Below are 9,801 nucleotides of genomic sequence, written 5' to 3'. Positions count from 1 at the left end.
AGGCCGCAGAGTGAGGGGCTGGCCCCAGGAGCCTGCTTCTCCTCAGCTCCCGTGCTTCCCAGTGCTCCCCCAGCCACCTGCCAGCGCAGACTCTGGGCCGCCCCACGGCAGCGGAGTGGTCGCGTGTGCCCTCACTCGGTGGTGAGCGCTCCACTGCCCGCTGTTGTGGACGGGGAGAACCTGCGTCTCGGCCCCTTTGTTGGAACTGTTGGCTCCTCTTGCTCGTTAAGGGGTACTGTGTCTCCCATGAAACAGTTAAGCGGGACCATGTGGTGCGTGCTCAGTATTGGAAACTGGGGTGGGGGCCCAGTGTATTACTTGCCAGGTTTTCTGGCAGCAGTCAGCAGAAGGAAGGGTTTTCACAGCCACGATGCCTTAGTCTGTCTTCTGTCGCTAATAACACATTGCCACAGGCTGGATACGTTATAAAGAAAAGAGATTGACTATGGTTCGCAGTTGTGGTCCCAGGCCAGGGGCCCACACCTAGTGGTGGTTGTTCTTGGTGGCACAGCTTCGGGGCAGTGCGGGCCAGGGACCCGTGTGTCTGGCCTTTCTCTTACAAACCTCCGGTGCTCAGTCACGGGATTCCACCCCAGTGACCCATCTAGTGCTAAGCACCTCCCATCCATCGTGGGATTACTGACCAAGTTCCGCCGCGACCCCCCACTCGCGGTGGGGTTTAGACTCCAGCGTGAGCTAGAGGGCGTTCGTGGCTCCCCCCCACTGCGAGCCCCCGATGGGCTTCCTGCATCGGCAGTGGGTCATGTACCTAATCATCCCTTAATTTGGACTTTGAGTTACTGCCTCGCAGTTTAAGGCAGTGAACATCTCTGTCAGAGTCCTTTCCATATTTGGGGTCATCGGTGAAGCTGATAGTGGAACTGGGGTTCCTAGCTGCAGGAGTGGAGCTGGGGGCCACCGGCCTCAGCAGCCTAACCCTCTGAAAACCCAGGGCTGGCCACTCTCCATGCCTGGCCCGCGGCGTGGCCCTGGTACCCTCACGTCGGTTGCACTGTTGGTGATCAGGCACGAGCCTCTGGCCGGCAGAGGGAGGGCTCGTCGACTGTGTCTAGTGCCTGCTCAGGTTCTACTCAGCCCGGCAGAAGCGCCCGCGGTTGTCAGAGGAACAGACTCGCCTGGAGGGTGGTAAAGTGCCCAATGCCGCCCCACTGCATTGCCCTGTGGAGGACGAGTGCTCAGCAGGTTCAGGGCGGCGTGGTGTGGGGCTGCGGGCACAGCTCCCGGGCCGTGGCGTCGCAGGCACACCCAGGACTTGCCTGGTTCAGTTTTGGGGGGTGAATCCGGGCATCTTTAAGCTTGTAGATGGCTGTGTGCAGGGAGACAGTGCAGCTGCCTGATGACCCACTGCCTGGAGCGAGGCGCCCTTAGCTGATTGGGCGGCTCCCCGGGACAGAGCTTTTGTGCTCTGGGTGGCATGAGGATAAGTCCCTGTCAGGCAGGCTTCTTGCCTTACTCCTGCGGCCCGGCACCAAGGCATGTCCCCAGTAACAACCAGTACTCACAGGTCAGGCACTCTGGGGCTCTCTAAACTGTCACGTGGTGCAGAAGGACGGTGTGGGCAGTGATGGGCACGTGCGGCATTGGCCCCGAAGGTTCCAGCAGCCAGTGACATCGTGGGCACACGCCATGGTGTCACATAGTGACACGTTTCTCACACCAGTCCTCAGACCTCGCGGTTGGACTCTGGTCCCTCTAAGACCTTGGCGAGTAGCCTAGATCAGGTTCTCAGAGGCCGAGCCCCCTTCTTCTCGCCCAAAATGGGATAACGAGCCTCAAGAGGGGCGCTGCAGAGTCCTGACGTGGCAGGTCCCGGGGTGAGGGGCAGACAGGCCGAGGCTGGCGGGGCTGTGGGTCACACTGTCGAATGGGCCCCGGGATGGGAACAACACCTGGGCTGGCGGGCGGGAGCCTGGCTCCCCTCCAGCTGCTCCGGGGGTTGGGACGCTTGGGCATCAGTTTCCTCACCTGGAAGCTGGGGCCTGCGTTCACGGCAGCAGTGTGCGCCCGACTCCTGGGCCCAGCCCACTGCTCCTCACCCTTCTGTCTTCTGTCTCCCAGGTCGCTCCTCCGCCAGGTCTCATCGTCTCCCACGTGACGGCCCAGGGTGTGGCGACAACTGCGGCGACGGCGGGCTGGCGGCCACCTCCCCTCCCGACAGCGGATCCGGCAATGTGAAGCTTTTGTTTGGGTTCCCCTCCGTGTAGTTCTGCTTTATTTTTTTTTTTTCTTTTTCTCTTTTTTAACTTAAACCATCAAGAATTCAGAAGAGCAGAAAGCTATGCTGTGGACAGGCACCATTTCTTTTAAGAAACTCAGTATGGACAAAGCATGTGTATAAATCTCACTGTTAGTTTTGATGAGGGTTAGGGAGCGATTTTGGTTTTGTCTTTCATTTTACCTCTGTCTGTCGTTCATACATCTCGGTTCTGCCTGTAGCATCTCACTTCCTGGAGAAGACCTGTCTCCCCTCAGAATTCGGGGATTCTCCTGGGATGGGGCCTGGGGCACAAGATGCCTCCGGACTTCCCTACCACACTTGGAGCCGCCAGGTTCCGTGGCAGGCTGGGCCTCAGGCAGGATCAGAGGCGAAGACCCACCTGGAAGAGGAGGGCCAGGGTCTGGCCGGAGGACTCCAGAAGGAGGCCAAGCCGGGGGCCTGGCCCTCCCAGCGGAGCCTGGCCACACCAGGACTGTGATGGGCGCCAGTTCCCTCTGCTGCTCCTGGCGCCAGCCCCGAGGGAGGGTAGTGTGGCCGGCCGCCCGCCCGCCCTCGCCTCTGTGTTAAGAAAGCTGTCGTGCCAAACCTTGGTCTGGACACACTGGATCTTCTGTGGTCACTGTTACAGCCAGGAGGTCAGCACGGTCACCCGCTGCCTCCCCGACCACTGTCTTCCCGGGTGTGCCACCGCCACTGCTCCAGGCCCTTAGGTCCAGTTGTGACCATTGCCACGGTGACAGGGTGCCCTGAACTGGCCGCCGCCGCCACCTCACAGTGAGCAGGCGCCATCTGCCTCACCCCGGGACTTGTTTCGGTGGGAAGGAGGAGCTGCCCTGGGTGGGGGAGGCCTGTTCTCTCAGGTCTCCTCGAGGCCTGAGGCCTGCCTCACTGGCAGGCATGCCTCTGCCTCACACTGCTCCCTGCAGCCCTCCACCTGGCTGCATCTGGGCGGCGGCGGGCCCTCCCCCGTCAACAGCCAAGCCAGAGGGATTGGGTCTCAGGACAGGGAAGGGAGTTGTTTGTGTTTGTGTTTGTTTTGCCTAAACCAGCATCGGTTTGCTGGGGGGACCCTTGGAAGGCGTTTCAGATGGTATGTGACCAAGGGGGCTTCCCCAGGAGACACCAGGCGAGCGAGGGGGCTCGGCCTCGCTCGCCGCACGCTGGCCTCCACCCCAGGGGGATGCGGGGCGCAAAATAGCCACCCTCCCTGGCCAGTCCACCTGGGGTGGCCGGCTTGGTCTTCTGTCTGGCTTCACAGGCGGCCTCCCCAGTGTGCTGAGGCGCACCCCCTTGCAGGGCATGTTCCTCGCTGCGCCCACCCTCCCTTCCCCTGGAGGCAGCTGTCTCTGCTGGAGCTGATGGGAAAGGCAGTCCGCAGATCTAGCACCCCTGCTCTCCCTGCCGCAGCCCTCTAGGAGCCCGGCGAGGGCTCGGGCCTTAGCTGCCTGACGCCGCGGGCACAGCAGCCCCCACAGGTCTCAGGAGGGCGGGCGCACGCTTCCCGCACCTTCTCTCCTTGGCCTCCTCCCGCTGCAGCCCTGGTGCCCCCCCCCCCCCGCCTCCCCGGCCCGCTGGCTCGACTGTCCACAAGCCCTGCGGTCTCAGCGACCAGCTGCCCCCGCGGACACCGGCCTCCTGCTTAAACCCGGGTCCCGGGCTGCCGCGTCTCTAGGTTTGTCGGACCTGTGCGAGTTCCAGGAGTTTCCAAACCGCAAAGCAGCAGCAGCCATTCTTCCTGGGGTCTCTGAGGCCGCACGCTGGCAGGCCCTTAGGCTCGGCCTGCGCGGTATGAGCAGGGCCCTCTGAGTGTCAGGATGGATCAAGTGCCTTACTTACCCTCTCCTCCCCTGACCAGACCTGGCACGCCGCCTCTTCACCTGCCACTGGCTCTCTCCCTGGGGGACCAGGATGAGTCTCCCGCCGCCTCCAGGGCGCCCCCTAGCGGCGTAGCCCGGGACAGGGAAGCGCAGGCCTCCCTGCCTCTTACCTCTAGCCAGGAGGGCACAGCAGTCTGCTCCCATCTGGGCGGGGACTGGGGTTGCAGGCCTTGGCCCCTCACCGCGGGGTGCCCGGCAGGTAGTGGGAACCCCTGCCCCCTGCGGCTGCCTTGCCACGGGAGTGTGTCAAATGTTTACTTAAGAAATAAATACCCTGTTTACAGCTGGAGGAGAAGCGTGCCCACCTGGTGGAGAGCTGACCCGGGCAGGGCCTGGCCTGGTGCACCGGGGCAGATGGATGAAGGTGCAGGGGCCTGCCCCTCCTGTGGTGCTGCGCCCGCCTCCTCCTGCCTCCCCGCCCGCCCGCCCGCCACATTCCCTTCCCAGGAGGCCCTCCGCTGCTTAGCACAGCACTGTCCTCCATCCTAGAAGACCAGTGTTTGGAGCAATAAGATTATTTTTGCTTGAATCTTTTTTAAGAAAAGGAAGAGCCAGTGTGTGGGAGCCTTGTGCGGTGGCTTTACCTTCAGGAGACAGAGCTAGGGTGGTGTCTGGGCTCCAGCCTTGGGTACCGCGGACACCTGAGGAGCAGGAGCGGGGCCTCCCGAGGAGGGGACCTCGCTCTGCCCGCCAGCCCCGCCACCAGGTTGCTCTCTGCCTCCTGCTCCTTTCTGCTTCCCCACCCCTCTGGGTGCATCTCCTGGCCCTCCTCCCTTGGAAGTGTTCCCCTCTGGCCTTCCTGGCAGCCCCTGCGGGGAGTCCGGTGCTTGGCACCCAAGGACAGCCAAGATCGCGCCGCTCAGCCCGGGGTCAGCAGGCTTGGGAGGCCGAAGCCCAGAGACTCGGCCTCCACTGGCTGCCGCGCCCAGCTGTGGCCCAGGCCGCCCTCTGGGGCCAAAGGCAGGGCTCCTGTCCAAGACGTGCTCTTGGGAGGTGACCAGTGGGCGCCACGTGGGACTGGCTGGTGTTGGTGACCACAGCCGCCATCACCAAGAGATGGACACATGGCTGTCGGTTGCCCGAGGGTCCCCAGATTGCAGAGGGAGCCCCCTGGTTTCTCTCCAGGGGAGGCCGCTGGAGGAAGGGAGCTTATCTAGGGACATTTTAAATAAATCTAGTGCCCCTGGGACCTCTTTCCATCGGTGACTTCTTAACATTCATGTGGGAGTCGTGGGTAGGACAGGTTGTAAGCCAGGCACAATGTTAGTTTCAAATACTAGTTAATCTATTTTTATTTTCTTTTTTGCACAGAAGCTGGTAATCTAGGACCTACGTGTGAACAACTTTATATGACTATTTTTTGTACTGGTTTACTTGGGTTGGTATGATGCATATATTTAAGTTCCTTAAGCACTGTGGATCCCCTACTGTGTATGAATGACTGAGGCTTTGTAAATTAAGGGACGTTTGTGTGAATAAAGTTATTTGATGGGGTCAAAGAAGCCATACTTGCTTGGGAACGAGTGCTCTGTGGTTTTGTCGCCACCTGTCTGGGGGTGGAGGAGCCGGGCCACACCACGGTGGCCACAGTCAGGGTTGGTGGCAAAAGAGCTCACTGCCTCGGTGTCCCCAAGCTGCGCGATGCCCGCGGCCCTCCGTGGCTCTTCCATAGCACCCCAGGAGGTGCAGGAGCGAGTCTGCCAGCCTACCCCTGGGGACTCAGGGTGGAGCCAGGCAGGTAAGGGTGTGTTCTGGAGAAGCTTGGGAGAATGGCCCTGGGCTGAGGTGGTAGCATCCACTTCAGAGAGCGAAGCTGTCCGATGAAGCCGGCCATCGTGGTTCCTCGGGATGGGGGAAATAGCAGCCCATCTCCTGCCTGGGCCAACAGAGTCCATGAAGGGCTGAGCCTGGAAGGTATAAAAGCCAGGCCCTGGGCGGGGTGGTGACGCACACCTGTGATCCCAATCCGTGGAGGCTAAGACAGGAGGATTGCAGGTTGGAGGCCAGCCTCAGCAACCTAGCAGAACCCTGTTTGAAAACATAAAAAAAAGCCAGGCCCTTCTCGTGACCGCCACTGCTGTCTGGGTGCTGAGGAGTGCCTCACGGTGTGTGCCCCGCGGCTGCAGGGCCCGCCAAGGTGCAGAGAGCCGAGCACTAGATCACAGGCTCCCGGTGAAGGCGGCTCTGGTTTCTTTTCCTCGGGTCAGGTTTGGGGCTCCCCTGGAGCCCGGGGACGGGACGCGAGGTCTGCCCTTGCCATCCGGGAAGGGTCAGGATTGACACCGGCCACTGTTGGAGGCCTCTCTGAGGAGACTTGTGAGCCGCACTGAGGACGGAGTCAGGGCTTTGGAACGCGTGAGCTGAGCTAGAGGAAAGGATACCGACTTCCTGCCTCCCCCGGGGTCCAGGGCCCAGCGGCTGCTGGGATGAGGCTCCTGCAAAGGATTCCTCTGTCCTTAGTCGGGAGAGTAGCATCTAGATAATTCACCCCGAGTGCACAATTCAGTGTACAATTCAGTGCCTTTAGTATATTGTGCAACCGTTACCACTTTCTAATTCCAGAACATTTTTATCACCTCAAAAGGAAACCTGAGCCGGGCGTGGTGGCGCACGCCTTCATCCCAGCACTTGGGCATCTCAGACGGGGCTCACAGGTTCAGGGACGGCCTCAGCAGCTTAGCCAGGCCCTCCACGATTTAACAAGACCCTGTTTCAAAATCAGAACAAATAGGGCCGGAAGTGTAGCTCAGAGGGAGAACGCCCCTGGATTCAATTCCCAGTACCAAAGCAAAAAAGGAGCCCAGGACACTCGCTTCCCTGTGCCCACCCACGACCCAGCAGCCCCTACTGAGCACTGGGTGCCCCATGGCCCCGGACCTGCCTGCTCTGCACACGGGAGCCTGTGGGTAGGCTTCCCCGTGTAGCCGCAGACGCAGACTCCTTTCGCTCGGTGTCCTGTGTTTAAGGTTTAAGGGTCACCCGTGCTGCATCCTACAACAGTATTTTATCCTTTTTATGGCTTAATAGTACTCCACACTGGATATACCACGCCTTACCCATGAGTCGGTGGGTATTTGGATTGTTTCCCGTCCCTGGCCATTACTGATTAATGTGCTAGGAACACTTGCATACAAGTGTGTGTATGCTGACACGTTTTCAATTTCCAAGCGTTAGGATTGCTGAGATACGTGATCATTTTCTTCTTTTTTTGCCCAACTTTCTCAAAGGGGCCGCGCCATTGGCCATTTCCACCAACAGCGTCTTCTGTCTTATAGTCAACCGAGGGCGCAGGCGCCGTGGGCTGTAAGCGTCCCCGTCTACTAGTAATGGTGAGGAGAGCAGCCAGCGGGTGCTTGTCAGTCCCTTGACGATCCAGCGAGCGCCGGGCTCCTGATGCAGGCGGGCTCTGCTGCCTCCGCTCCTGGGCCGGACCCACGCCATCTTTCTGGCTTCATTTTCTGTCCACAAAGCAATAAAGCACGCCAGACTGGTAGGCAGGACTGAGGATTCATGGAAGACACTCGGCGAGCGCCGTTCAACGAGCGGGCCTCCCTTCCCCGCGTCCAGCCGCCGTGGAGCTGAGGCAGGGTAAGCCCACTGCGGGGCGGCCGGCCCTGCCGAGTCAGCGCAGCCAGAGCGCACGCACGTGTGAGCGGGCGGTGATCACAGGCCCCGGAACTGGGATTTCACGTTCTCACCAGAGCGTGACAACGTAGTCCTCCTCCCCCGGCCGGTTCACACCACGCGCCTGCAGGGGCCGAGGTCTTGCCGCCCTGAGCCGAGCCTTGGGGGGCAGCTTGGCCTGAGATGGATGGGTCTTCCTCGGGACAGTGGGGTGAACAGCAGTGTGTGCGTGCGTGTGTGTGTGTGTGTGCACACGCACACTGACAATGGCGAGGGAAACGCAGAGCCGGGAGGCAGATACCACCCACCATCTGACACAGCCATGACTCTAGCACCGACTAAGCTTGAAAAGCCGGTGGACTAGGCGTCAAGGCGCCGCGTCCAGGTCCACGCAGCCGCCTCCGGCCGTGTGGGCACAGCGCGTTCTCACCCTCTCTAGGCCTCTCTGCTTTAGTACCTCTAAAGTAAGAGATGTCCTATAAGGTGCCCCTCAGCCGGCTGTGGTGGGCACGCTTGTAATCCCAGTCCTTGGGAGGCTGGGACGGGAGGAGCATGGTTCCCGGACAGCCTCGGCTTTCTAGGTCCTTTGCAACCCAAAATAAGAATATAACATAGGGCTGGGGGTGTTGCTTGAAGGTACCACTGTCCAAAGACCTCAAATTGCAGCTGCAGAAGCCAGACAGAATCCGACTTCCCTCTCACATAAAACAGGGTGCTCACACTGGCTGTGCGAGGTCCACAGGGACCCCATCTCCTCTTCCATGAATGGCTTCCATCTTCAGGGCCACCTCCTGGGCCAGGATGGCTGCTGGAGCCTCAGGCATTTCATCCTAATCCCAAACAGCAGCCGAAAGAGGAGGAGGAAGCACCCCACCTTTTTAAAGAAACTTTCCTGAAGACACACAGCACACCTCTACTTAAATTTCTTTGGCCAGCTGGCCGCGGTGGTGCACACCTGTAATCCTGGTTCTAGGGAGGCTGAGACAGGAAGATCACAGGTTTGAGGACAGCCTCAGTAAGTAGTGAGACTCCAATCTAGCAACACCCTGTTTCAAACTAAAAATGAATAGGGCTGGGGGTGTAGCTCATGAGTAGAGTGCCCCTGGGTTCAGTCCCCAGTACCACACACACAAAAAAATTCACTGGCTTAGAGTCATGTGGCCACGTCCGGTTATGGGGGGACTGGGAGGCCGAACGGGGTGAAGGCTTCGTGGTCGAGGCTGAAGGGAGACTGGACGTCGGGGTGGGCAACTCGCTGCCTTCCTCACGTGGCGTGTGCCCTGCTGTTACCATTACGCACAATAGCTGTGCGGGGCGTGGGGCGCACACTTGTCATCCCAGTACGCGGGAGGCTGAGACATGAGGATCGCGGTTTGCGGCCAGCCTCAGCTACTTAGGCCCTCTGCAACTTAGTGAGACCCTGTTTCAAAATAAAGAATAAACAATAGAGCTGGGGGTGTAGCTCGGAGGTACAATGCTCTTGGGTTCAATCCCCAGTGTCTCACAAGAAATAATAATAATAAGCTTTGCAGGGTCTGGTCCCAGGCTGCAGCATCCCGTAGTTGCAAACACTTAAGCCCCAGTCCTGTAGCTGGGGTCTGGGAAGAGGCCGCCCAGTTCCAGCACAGAAAAGTTGTTCTGTGTTTTCCTGGGTCATCAAGTGAGCAGTAATCTGGGAACAAAAGATGATTAGCCACGGATGCCTGCCGGGCTGAGCCAGTTGCCTGCACCCCGGAACCCTGCCAGGTCTCTGCTCCCGGGGCCCCAAAACTGCCTCCCAGGGCCGCGCCACCGAGACCTCTGTACCTGACCTCTCCAGACAGCTTTGGAGAGGAGACCAAGCTGCCTGCCCTCTGGGCCGGCTAATCGCTGGCTTCACCTCTGCTCCAAGGCTGCTCAGAATTCCTGTAAGCATGAGTCTAGGTTCTCACGAGAGAGCCCCGGAAGGACGCGCAGGACCACAGGGACTGAGTGGGCCCTTCTCCTGTCCCTGGGGATGAAACCCAGGGGCGTTCTGCCTCCGAGCTACACCCCAGCCCTGTTTTCAATTTCTTTCTCTGG

Source organism: Muscardinus avellanarius (assembly GCF_963383645.1).
Source record: "Muscardinus avellanarius genome assembly, chromosome: 19".
NCBI lineage: Eukaryota > Metazoa > Chordata > Mammalia > Rodentia > Gliridae > Muscardinus > Muscardinus avellanarius.
This window is presented reverse-complemented; position numbering follows the sequence as displayed.